Source organism: Scyliorhinus canicula, chromosome 2, assembly GCF_902713615.1.
Source record: "Scyliorhinus canicula chromosome 2, sScyCan1.1, whole genome shotgun sequence".
In the NCBI taxonomy this organism is placed as follows: Eukaryota; Metazoa; Chordata; class Chondrichthyes; order Carcharhiniformes; family Scyliorhinidae; genus Scyliorhinus; species Scyliorhinus canicula.
Window position 1 is genome coordinate 198,132,777 of NC_052147.1, and position 11,088 is coordinate 198,143,864.

Consider the following 11,088-nt stretch of genomic DNA (forward strand, 5'->3'; position numbering starts at 1 on the left):
CAGAGGAGGTCGTGAGGATGCTCCGTAGGCAGCTTGAGGAGAAGGAGAGAAGTAGGGAAGGAGATATTAGTGAAAGCGAGAGATTAAATGTGCAGCTCCGGGAGCAGTTAGCGGCGAAGGACAAGGAGATGGATGATGTCAAGAGGGCACTTCAATCCTGTCTCGCCCACCTTAGCAGCTTCCAAATTCAGTATGATAAGGCCTACCAGGACACGTAACGTTCTCTAATGGTAAGAGAAAAAACAGAGAACCAGTTAGAACAATTGAGGAAACAGTGTGATGATTTGAAGGCAGCCCTCCGAGCACGCCACAGTTCCACCACGGAACAGAGGCAGAGTTCGGTGGATCATGCCAAGTGCAAGCAGCAAATTGCAAAATTGCAATCCCTGCTATCTGTTCAAAATGGGTTCAGAGACACCTTTGGCCCACAGCTAGATCAGGAAGATGGCCCCGATTGGCAGGAATTCAGTAAAAGGCCCAATGGTACATGAGTAAGACCAAAAATCAAAATAGAGCCCCCAGGCCCCGAAAAGAAAAGCACTCGCACCACCGATTCCACAGGCAGCACCCAACCCAATAAACCCCATCACCACGCAGCGCAGGGTCACCATGGAAGACCAACCCGATTTTGTATATACAACCCCATTAACTATCACCCAGTTAAGGGATGTCCGCGATAAGATAGAGACTTTCCACCCCACATCAGACCCACACCACTTTTTCGAGCTAGTGAAGCAACAGACCCTCATGTATGGTTTAGATGAGAAGGAAGAGGTAAAGCTCATAGTTATGTGCCTTGACCCCTCAGTTAGTTCAGCCCTTCCCGACCCACAAACTGTAGGAGGAGGTAGCCTCCAAGAGATGAAAACGGACATTTTAGATGCCATTGGCTATAATAGAGGAGATCCGGTAGAAGGACTCAACCTGTGCAGACAGAAAAAGGGAGAGCATCCAACAGCGTTTGCTGGACACCTTTGGATCCACTTTACTGCTGTATTTGGTGAGTTAGCCCACGCCCGTTTATCAGCAGACGATATGGCCAAATGGACCCGTACGCTAGTATCTCATGCCATAGAAGAAGCTCAGAAGGCATGTGCCAGTTACGACTCCTCAGACCCGGCACACGATGAAGTGTGGTACTGAAACGCTTATCGAGAGCTTAGGAACAGTCCGTACATAGAAAGACTGAGCAGGAGAGAGTAGACACCACAATGAATCCAGTCAGGCCACACCAAGACCCCGCATGGGTCAATGAAGGCAGAGGTACAGCGCAGCACCCTAAAGCACAGGAATGTTATAATTGCGGACACGAGGGACATTACGCCTGAGAATGCAATGCCCCCCCACAACCCAAAAATGTGCAAGCTAGGTGGATTGGCCACGCTAAATTGTCCCCCAATTGGAAAAAATGAATTGGATACTCTCAATTTTTTTTAAAAACTATGAGGAGAGGTTGAATAAACTTGGTTTGTTCTCACTGGAACGACGGAGGTTGAGGGGCGACCCGATAGAGGTCTACAAAACTATGAGGGGCATAGACAGAGTGGATAGTCAGAGACTTTTTCCCAGGGTAGAGGGGTCAATTACTAGGGGGCATAGGTTTAAGGTGCGAAGGGCAAGGTTTAGAGGAGATGTACAAGGCAAGTTTTTACACAGAGGGTAGTGGATGCCTGGAACTCGCTGCCAGAGGAGGTGGTGGAAGCAGGGACGATAGTGACGTTTAAGGGCATCTTGACAAGTACATGAATAGGATGGGAATAGAGTGATACGGACCCCGGAAGTGTAGAAGATTTTAGTTAAGACGGGCAGCATGGTCAGTGCAGGCTTGGGGGGCCGAAGGGCCTGTTCCTTTGCTGTACTTTTCTTTGTTCTTTGTTCTTACAAAATTAAACTATTGAGATTTCTGTCCTGTATCCTAGCCACTATTGAGGTCTGGTCTGGGATGGTAATATTGCTTCAAACACAGTACCAGTTGTGTTCTATGATTGCTTGCTGAGAAATGGAATAGAAACTTCCCAAAACAATGACGAGTAATAATCAGACCCTAAATGAGTTAGAGAACTTTTGTCTGAAAGTGTTTGTTTGCTTTTCAAGTCTTCCAGATTGCCCAGCTTTCTTGTGAGATCATTTTTTAACACTTATTGAATCCATACATGTACCTTGGTTATGTAGATGTGTATCTATAATTAACAGGCAAGACCTGATGCCCATGATTGTTTATGAGATTGTGGCAAAATAAAATGCATATCTTGAAATGCATATCTGTGAAACAGGTCAGGTGAAGTGCTTTTATACAGCAACAATTTTATGAGTACTTCTTAAGTTAATTTGAGACAAAGAGATGCATTGAATGATTAAGGACTATATCTACTGTAGATCAAATGTGGTTTCTTAGCAAATGTCATTCAAGCTGAATTCAGTTGTGTTCATTTTCAGGTGAAACAGGTGGTTTATACACTGCATGTGCCTGAAGCTGGACGCATGAGGACTACTGAAAATTGTACCAGAGGCCTCAATCTTAATATTTCAGACCAGCTGTTGACGTCTGTCACACTTCCAGAGTTCTAACAGAAGTTCACCAAACCAAAACATTAAGATTGATTTTTTTTGCTCTGATGCTGCCATTTACAGCATTTTCTGCTTATATTCCAGGGGCAGCTTGTTGTTTTTATATCCTCTCACAGCAGAGAAGAACCAGGCAACATGTCTCAATACTACCGTCCGGTGGCCTTGACATCTATCATTAGGAAGGGCTTTGAGAGGTTGGTCATGAGTTACATCAACTCCATACTTCCAGAATGCCTTGATCCACTGCAATTCGCATACTGCCACAACCGGTCCACAGCAGACACTATCTCCCTGACCGTACACTTATCCCTGGAATCCTATATCAGACTTCTATTCATTGACTAGAGTCCGCCTTCAACACCATAATCCCAGCCAAGCTCATGTCAAAACTTCTAAATCTAGGACTTGGCGCCTCCTCTGCAACTGGATCGTCGACTTCCTGATCCATAGACCACAATCAGGAAGGATAAACAACAACTCCTCCTCTACGATAGTCCTCAATACCAGGGCCCCACAAGGCTGCACCCTTAGCCCACGTCTATACTTCTTATACACACACGGCTGCATGGCAAAATGTGGTTCCAACTCCATCTGATGACATGACCGTAGTGGGTCGGATATCAAACAATGATGAGTCTGAGTACAGGAGGGAGATAGAGAACCTAGAGGCATGGTGTAATGATAACAATCTCTTCCTCGATGTCAGCAAAACTAAGGAACTATTCATTGACTTCAGGAAGCGAAGTGTCGTGCACATCCCTGCCTGTATCAATGGTGCCGAGGTGGAGATGGTTGATAACTTCAAATTCCTAGGTGTACACATCACCAACAATCTGTCCTGGTCCACCCACAATGACGCCACGACCAAGAAAGCATAACAGCACCTATACTTCCCCAGGAAACTAAGGAAATTCGGCATGTCCACGTTGACTCTTACCAATTTTTACAAATTCACTATAGAAAGCATCCTATCTGAGGCGGGCAGGAGGCAGCCACACACTGGAGGGCTCCCGCTCGGGAATAGAAATTTTGGGGTTTTAATGCCTGGGCCCAGGAGCAACGGAGGCTGAAAGGCTGTAAGAAGGCACAGGGAGGAGAAATGTCTATGTTTGGGAGAAAAACGGCTGTGAAAAAGGGGGTTAACGGAAGTCCGCCGGTGAGTGAAAAAGTCAGTGGAGGAACTGTAAGGAAAGCGGAGGCTGGGGCATCAGGGGAGGCCACATCACTCACAGATGAAGAAATGACCAAGGTGATGGCTGTGGAACTTGAATAACAGTTCACAAAGCACATGGAAGTGATGAAGAAGGAGATGGGGGTGGTAATGAAAGTGCTGGTGGAGGAGGCGATTGCCCCGGTGAGGCCAGAGGTATCAAGTGCAGTGGCGGAGGTGCGGAAGCAAGGTGAGACACTGAAGGAAGTGAAAGAGGCAATATCGCAGCACAGGGATCAACTCACCTCGATGGGGAAGGGGTTGCGGAAGGTGATAGAGACCAACAAGGGTCTGCGAGCCAAAATGGAAGACTTGGAAAACAGATCCAGGCGACTGAATCTGAGGATTGTGGGTCTGCCCAAAGGGGTGGAAGGCCCGAGGCCGAAGGAGTATTTTGCCACGATGCTGGCGAAGCTATTGGGGAAGGGGGACGATCCCTCCCGATATGAACTGGATCGGGCTCATCGGTCGTGGAGGCCTATACCAAAGGCGAGTGAGCCGCCAAGAGTAGTAACTCTGTGTTTCCGTAGGTATAGCGTGAAGGAGAAAGTCCTGTGTTGGGCAAAACAGAAGCGGGTGGTGCAGTGGGCTGGAGCTGGTATACACGTATACCAGGACTTTACTGTGGAGCTGGCGAGGAGGCAGACTGCCTTCAGCCAGGTGAAGATGGCACTGTACATCTGTAAGGTGCGGTGCAGCATAGTATCCCAGCTAAATTGAGGGTGACCTACAAATCCAAGGACTTTTATTTCGGGACGGCGGAAGCTGCGGACGAGTTTGCGAAAACAGAAGGACTGTGGCAGAATTGAAAAACGGTCGTCTACCAATGTAGCCTCATGTAACTTTATTTTTTTCACTGCATGTTGGTGTATGTACTAAATGAGTTGACGCTGTATATATTTGGACAAGGGAAGAGATGAGACTTTCATTTGCAATGATGGTTCTTTGGGCTTGGGTGTGTATGCGGGGGTTGTGTGCTAATGGGGATTTCTTGATTTTCCTTGTACTAGGCAAGGAAGAAGGAGAACCAGGCAGGGGCCTCCACGCTGGCCGGTTTAAGCTGGCCAGTGAACGGGAGTGAGGTGGGGGGAGGGGCTGCGGCCATTGAAGCATGGGAGAACAGGTTTCGGTGAGTCTAGCCGGGGTGAAAAGTTGGGGGAAGGAACCAAGGTTGGGGGGAAGAGTTTACAAGAGGAAGTGAAGGGGATGAATGGCGGAGCAGGCTCGAAGGGCCTATCTCGCTCCTATCTTTTATGCAGCTGTGTATCTGGGCAGCATGGTGGCGCAGTGGTTAGCATTGCTGCCTTCCGTTGCCGAGATCCCAGGTTTGATCCCGGCTCTGGGTCACTGTCTGTGTGGAGTTTGCGCGTTTTCCCTGTGTTTGTGTGGATTTTGCCCCACAAACCAAAGATGTGCAGGGTAGGTGAATTGGCCATGTTAAATTGCCCCTTAAGTGGAAAAAAATAATTGAGTACTCTCAATTATAAAAGAAAAATCTATGTATCTAAGTGTTGGAAAATGGGTTTAGGATAGGTGATTGAAGGCCGGCACATACATGATGGGCCGAAGGGCCTCTTTGTGAGCTGTAAAAGTCTGAGTAACAGACATCCTGATGTACCTGTCTGCTAGTTTCTCTTATTTGAATTTTGTGGTCTGGTGGTTTGGGGAAGGCTTGTCTTGGCATTCATTTCTCATTGTTGTAAATATCTTAAATCAGAAGGAAACAATCCATTACTCCATTATTGTCAGTAATTTGAGGTGGGTCCAAACATTTGAGGTGGATTTATCTATTCACAATAGGCCCTAGACTCTCGGAATAAAAATGCGTGGAGCACTGGTATACATATAGACACTCTTTCAGACATTAAAGATTTTTGTCCTGGTATGGAATTTGATTTCTTATTAATCAAATCTATGGAAACTATTTTTTTCAAGGAGCAAAAACATCAAGCAAAATTCTCGGTAGAATACCTACTGAGTATTTCCGAGCATTTTCTGTTTTTAAGAAAATTAATTATTCTCCCCTTGAGGTTATTTTCATGTTTACTTCTCTCATGTTGCGGTTAAAGTTACAACCTTATATTTGTCGCGGGATTCTCCGTCGATGCAAAATCTTTGCCTATGGGTTAACAATGTTCAAATATTTTTGCGGCATTTAACTGTGCTATATCGACAGTGGCTCCAAGATGAGCAAACAGAACAGCGCAGTAATATAAAGTACATGTAGCTTAGTGGTAGAGTGTATGCTTTGCATGTATGAGGTTCCGGGTTCAATCCTCGGCATTTTCACTTTTTGGGGCAAGGCACAATCCTGTGCAGATATTTTCGCCAGCCACAACAGTCAGTATTTGCACATTCTTCCGAATTCAAATGAAAAGGGTCGAAACAAATTCTATGAATCTATTTTAGGCAGTCTCGTCACATAAAAACAATAAAGAACATAGCGCAAAAGTAATTTTGTAAGTTTAAAGAGGTATTTACACAACACCAACAGCAGGAGGGGATGTAGCTCAGTGGTAGAGCGCATGCTTCGCATGTATGAGGTCCCGGGTTCAATCCCCGGCATCTCCACAGATTTTGCTTGACATTTGAGAGCAATTTGTAAAGTCTTTGTATGAGGAGTAACTATTTGAACAAAACGCCAAATATTATGTGGAGTTACAACTCCATTTATACTGCCTATTTGATCTTTCTACTTGGTATCAAAGTTGAATTTAAAATGGGAAAAAGGAGCACGTTGGCCATTTGATCCTTGTATATATTGTGTAGCCCTATTATGTATTCTCATGTACTTTCTTGAATTCTGTTCAATTCCCTTTCTTCCAATGTACTGAATGATCTGTTGAGCTGCTTGCAGAAAAATACTTTTCACTGTACCTCGGTACACGTGACAATAAACAAATCCAATCCAATCCAATCTCCACCATTCATCACAATCAGAGCACAATCAGCCTTAGCCTGCCTCTCCCCCAACAACCCCACATCCTTGGATCTGTTTTGCCCAAGTGCTATATCTTTTTAAATAAATTTTAGAGTACCCAATTCATTTTTTCCAATTAAGGGGCAATTTAGCATGGCCAATCCACCTCTTTGGGTTGTGGGGGCAAAACCCACACAAACACAGGGAGAATGTGCAAACTCCACACAGACAGTGACCCAGAGCCAGAATTGAACCTGGGACCTTGGCGTCCTGAGGCTACAGTATTAATCCACTGGACAACCATGCTGCCCAAGTGCTATATCTAAGTGCTTCTGGAAAACATACAATGTTTTGGCCTCAGTGACTTTCTGTGGTAATGAACTCCACAGGTCTTCTACTCTCTGAGTGAAGATATGTCTTCTCATCACTGTCCTAAATGGTCTACCCCATGTCCTCAGACTGTGACCCCTAGTTCTGGACACTCCCACACCCTGTCTAGTCCATTAGAATTTTATAGGTTTCTCTGAGAACTTCTCATTCTTCTGAACTTCAGTGAATACAATCCTAACACACTCAATCTCTCCTACCATCCAAGGAATCAGTCCGGTAAACCTTCACTGCACTCCCTCTAGAGCAAGAACATCCTTCCTCAGATAAGGAGGCCACAACTGCACACAGTATTCCAGATGTGGCCTCACCAAAGGCCCTGTACTCGAATCCTCCCACTATGAAGGTCAATATACCATTTGCCTTCTTTATTGCCTGCTGCACCTGCATGCTACCTTCAGCGACTGGTGTACAGGTCTCGTTGCACATTCCCCTCTCCTAATTTATGACCATTTAGATAATATTCCTGTTTCTGCTACCAAAGTGGATAACCTTACATTTATCCAAATTATACTGCATCTGCCATTCATTTGCCCACTCACTCAACTTGCTCAGAAAACAACGAAAGATCTCTGCATCCTCCTCACAGCTCATCCTCCCACCCAGCTTTGTGTCATTTTTTTTCTTTACTCGTTCTTAGGATGTGAGCATCACAGGCAAGGTGAGCATCCATTGGCCATCCTGGTTTAGCGCAGGGCTAAATCACTGGCTTTGAAAGCAGACCAAGGCAGGCCAGCAGCAGGGTTCAATTCCCGTACTAGCCTCCCTGAACAGCTGCTGGAATGTGGTGACTAGGGGCTTTTCACAGTAACTTCATTTGAAGCCTACTTGTGACAATAAGTGATTTTCATTTCATTTAATTGTCCTCAAACTGAGTGGCGTTTAAGAGTCAACCACATTGCTGTGAATCTGGAGTCACATGGAGGCCAGACAGGTAAGGATGGCAGATTTCCTTCCCTAAAAGACATGAGCGAAGCAGATGGGTTTTTATGACAATTGACAATGGTTTTGTGATCATTAGACTTTTAATTCCAGATTTTTTTATTGAATTAAATTACACTATCTGCAGTGTTGGATTTGAATCCACTTCTGTGTGTCATAATGATGATTGATAAAATTCATTGATTGAAGGCAAAAATATTGAAAGGAAAACCTATTCATTGATCCATGTTCATAATTCCGATGAGACGTGTAATGAGGAATTACATTCCTTTTGGTTTCTATCTACCTATAATAATGATTAATAAATCCATTCATATTTTTCTGTATTGAATATCATTCTTATCAGAATTCCTGCTCAACAGAGCAACAACAAGAGGGTTAGAGTCTCTCTGCAAGAACTGCAGTCTGAGAATCCCCTTATTATTTTCCAATAGCTCTTCCGATTTGGTGTGTTCTGCTAGTGTCTTCTTCATATTTAAAATCTCCATTATCACCACTCTCCTCTAACAGCTCACCTTCAACCCATCTCTATTGCTGATGTTTCTCTTTGAAAGGCTCTACCTCCACCACATTTACAGGCAGTGCATTCCGGACCCTAACCTTTCATTGTAAAATAAAAAGTCTTTCCTCGTGTTGCAATTGTTCTTCTGTCAAACACCTTAAATCAATGCACTCTGGTCTTGATTTGCCTGCCAAGAAAAACATTTCTCCCGATCTATTCTGTCTGGACTCCTCATGATTTTGAACATCTCGGCTAAATCTCCTCTCCCTATGGAGATCAGCCCCAGCTTCTCCTATCTAATAATAATAACAGCGTATTGTCACAATTAGTCTTCAATGAAGTTACTGTGAAAAGCCCCTAGTCGCCACATTTTTACCCCCTATAGCACCTCCCTTCCCCTCCCGCTGATGTCTTAACTATTCTTGAAGAAGTCAATAACCAACTTCCACCTCCAGCCAAACCCCTCCACAGACCCTCTCAAGGCAAACTTTGTTTTTTTCCAGCTTAAGGAATTCCGTGAGGTCGCTCGGTTTCGGCGACCCCTGAGTCACTCCACTCCAGCAATATCCGTCTCCGGGCTACCAGGAAGGCAAAGCCCAAGACGTCAACCTCTCTTGCCCCCAGGACTCCGGATCTTCCGATACGCTGAAAAAATCTGTAAAGATCGTAAAATCTGGACTCGGGGCCACCTTCACCCTCAGCACCCCAGGCATCACGTCAGCAAACCCTGCCAGAATCCCTCCAGCTTCAGACAAGCCCAAAGCATGTGGACATGGTTCACAGACCCCACCCCCACCATGCACCGCCCACACCTATCCTCTACCCCCTCAAAGAACCTGCTCATTCTGGACACCGTCATATGTGCCCAATGAACCACTTTGAATTGAATAAGGCTAAGCCTAGCACACAAAGAGGATGTGTTCAATCTCCTCAGAGCTTCCTCCCATAATCCAACCTCCACTTCCTCCCCAGTTCTTCCTCCCACTTCTGTTTAACTTCTCCTATTGGGGCTCTCTCCTAATCCATTAATTCCTTATAAATCTCCGACACCCTATCGTTGCCAACTCCTGTTTTTGACACCACATTGTTGTGGAGACCTGGGGGTAGCAGATTGAAAATATTTGCTTCCTAACATAAAACCGAAACCCATTCCCCGTTGGGCAGCTCATACTCCTCTTCCAATTCCTCCAGACTCGAGAAGCTGCCCCCAACAAATAGATCCCCAAATCATTTGATCCCTGCACGCCACAGCCCCTGGGACCCTGCATCCAACCCCGCCAGAGTAAATCTATGATTCCCACAGTGATTCCCACTATGATTCCCAATGTCTTCCCTACCTGCATCTTACCCAAAGTGATGTGGACCTCCTCCAGCTCCTGCGGCACATCAACATTTCCCGTGACTCATCTCACACCTGAGGAAACAACAGGACCTCCAAAAACGTAGTCACCCCTGCTCATCTTCTGGTGGTACCAATCTGTAAAGTACCTCATAAAAGAAGTGAAATGGGCAGCACGGTGGCGTAGTGGTTAGCACTGCTGCCCCACGGCGCCGCGATCCCAGGTTTGATTCCAACCCAGGGTCACTGTCCGTGTGGAGTTTGCACATTCTCCCTGTGGCTGCGTGGATCTCACCCACACAACCCAAACAGATATGCAGGGTAGGTGGATTGGCCATACTAAATTGCCCCTTAATTGGAAAAAAAATAATTGGATACACTAAATTTATTTTAAAACAAATTAATTAAAGGAGTGAAACACCTCATTAACTTTCTCTGGGGTAGGGGCCAACCCAACCCAACCCCCAAATCCTTTGTCTGCAAAATCTCCCTGGCACCATCCTGCCGCCTTAGCTGATGAGCAAACAGTAGGCTGTCCTCCCCATACTCATAGATCATCCCTCTTACTTGTTGTAGCTGTCTCACCATCTGGCAGTAGGACAGCTTCTTCTTACATGCTAACGACTCTGCCGTTGGTCACTTGCATATTCTCTATCCACCCCTAAAATTTTGTCTACTACCTACTGACACTCATGTCTGTTCACCCTGGGCAGCACGGTGGCACAGTGGTTAGCATTACTGCCTCACGGCGTCGAGGTCCCAGGTGCGCACCCGGCTCTGGGTCACTGTCCGTGTAGAGTTTGCACATTATCCCCGTGTCTGCAGGGGTTTCGCCCCCAACAACCCAAAGATGTGCAGGGTAGATGGATTGGCCACGCTAAACTGCCCCTTAATTGGAAAAAATGAATTGGGTACCCTAAATTTATTTTTTTAAATGGGAAAAATCCCTTGCTCTCTTTACTGGCCCCCCCAGACCCCGCATGTTCTAAGTGATCAATCTTGTTCTCGTTGAGGGTTTCAACCCCCCTCTCCATTTTGAGTCCACCATTTTCACTGTAGTGCAATGTGCCTACCCAAATTCCCTGGTCCCAGCCCCATCTAAGATGACCACTAACCTCACGCACAGGATGTGATAAAGAGAGGTCTCTGGGCACTTTTAGTTCCCCTTCTCCCCCTATAGCTCCCAATTTCCTCCTCCAAGCCCACCAACTGCCTGGCAC

The 11,088-nt window shown here is 45.8% G+C and overlaps 1 non-coding gene across 1 annotated transcript; it reads left to right on the forward strand.

Annotated features, from left to right (window-relative positions):
• The first annotated feature begins 6,277 nt into the window (after positions 1–6,277).
• trnaa-cgc lies at positions 6,278–6,349 on the forward strand. Its single transcript has one exon. It is a non-coding gene; the product is annotated as a tRNA-Ala (tRNA).
• Positions 6,350–11,088: the final 4,739 nt, after the last annotated feature.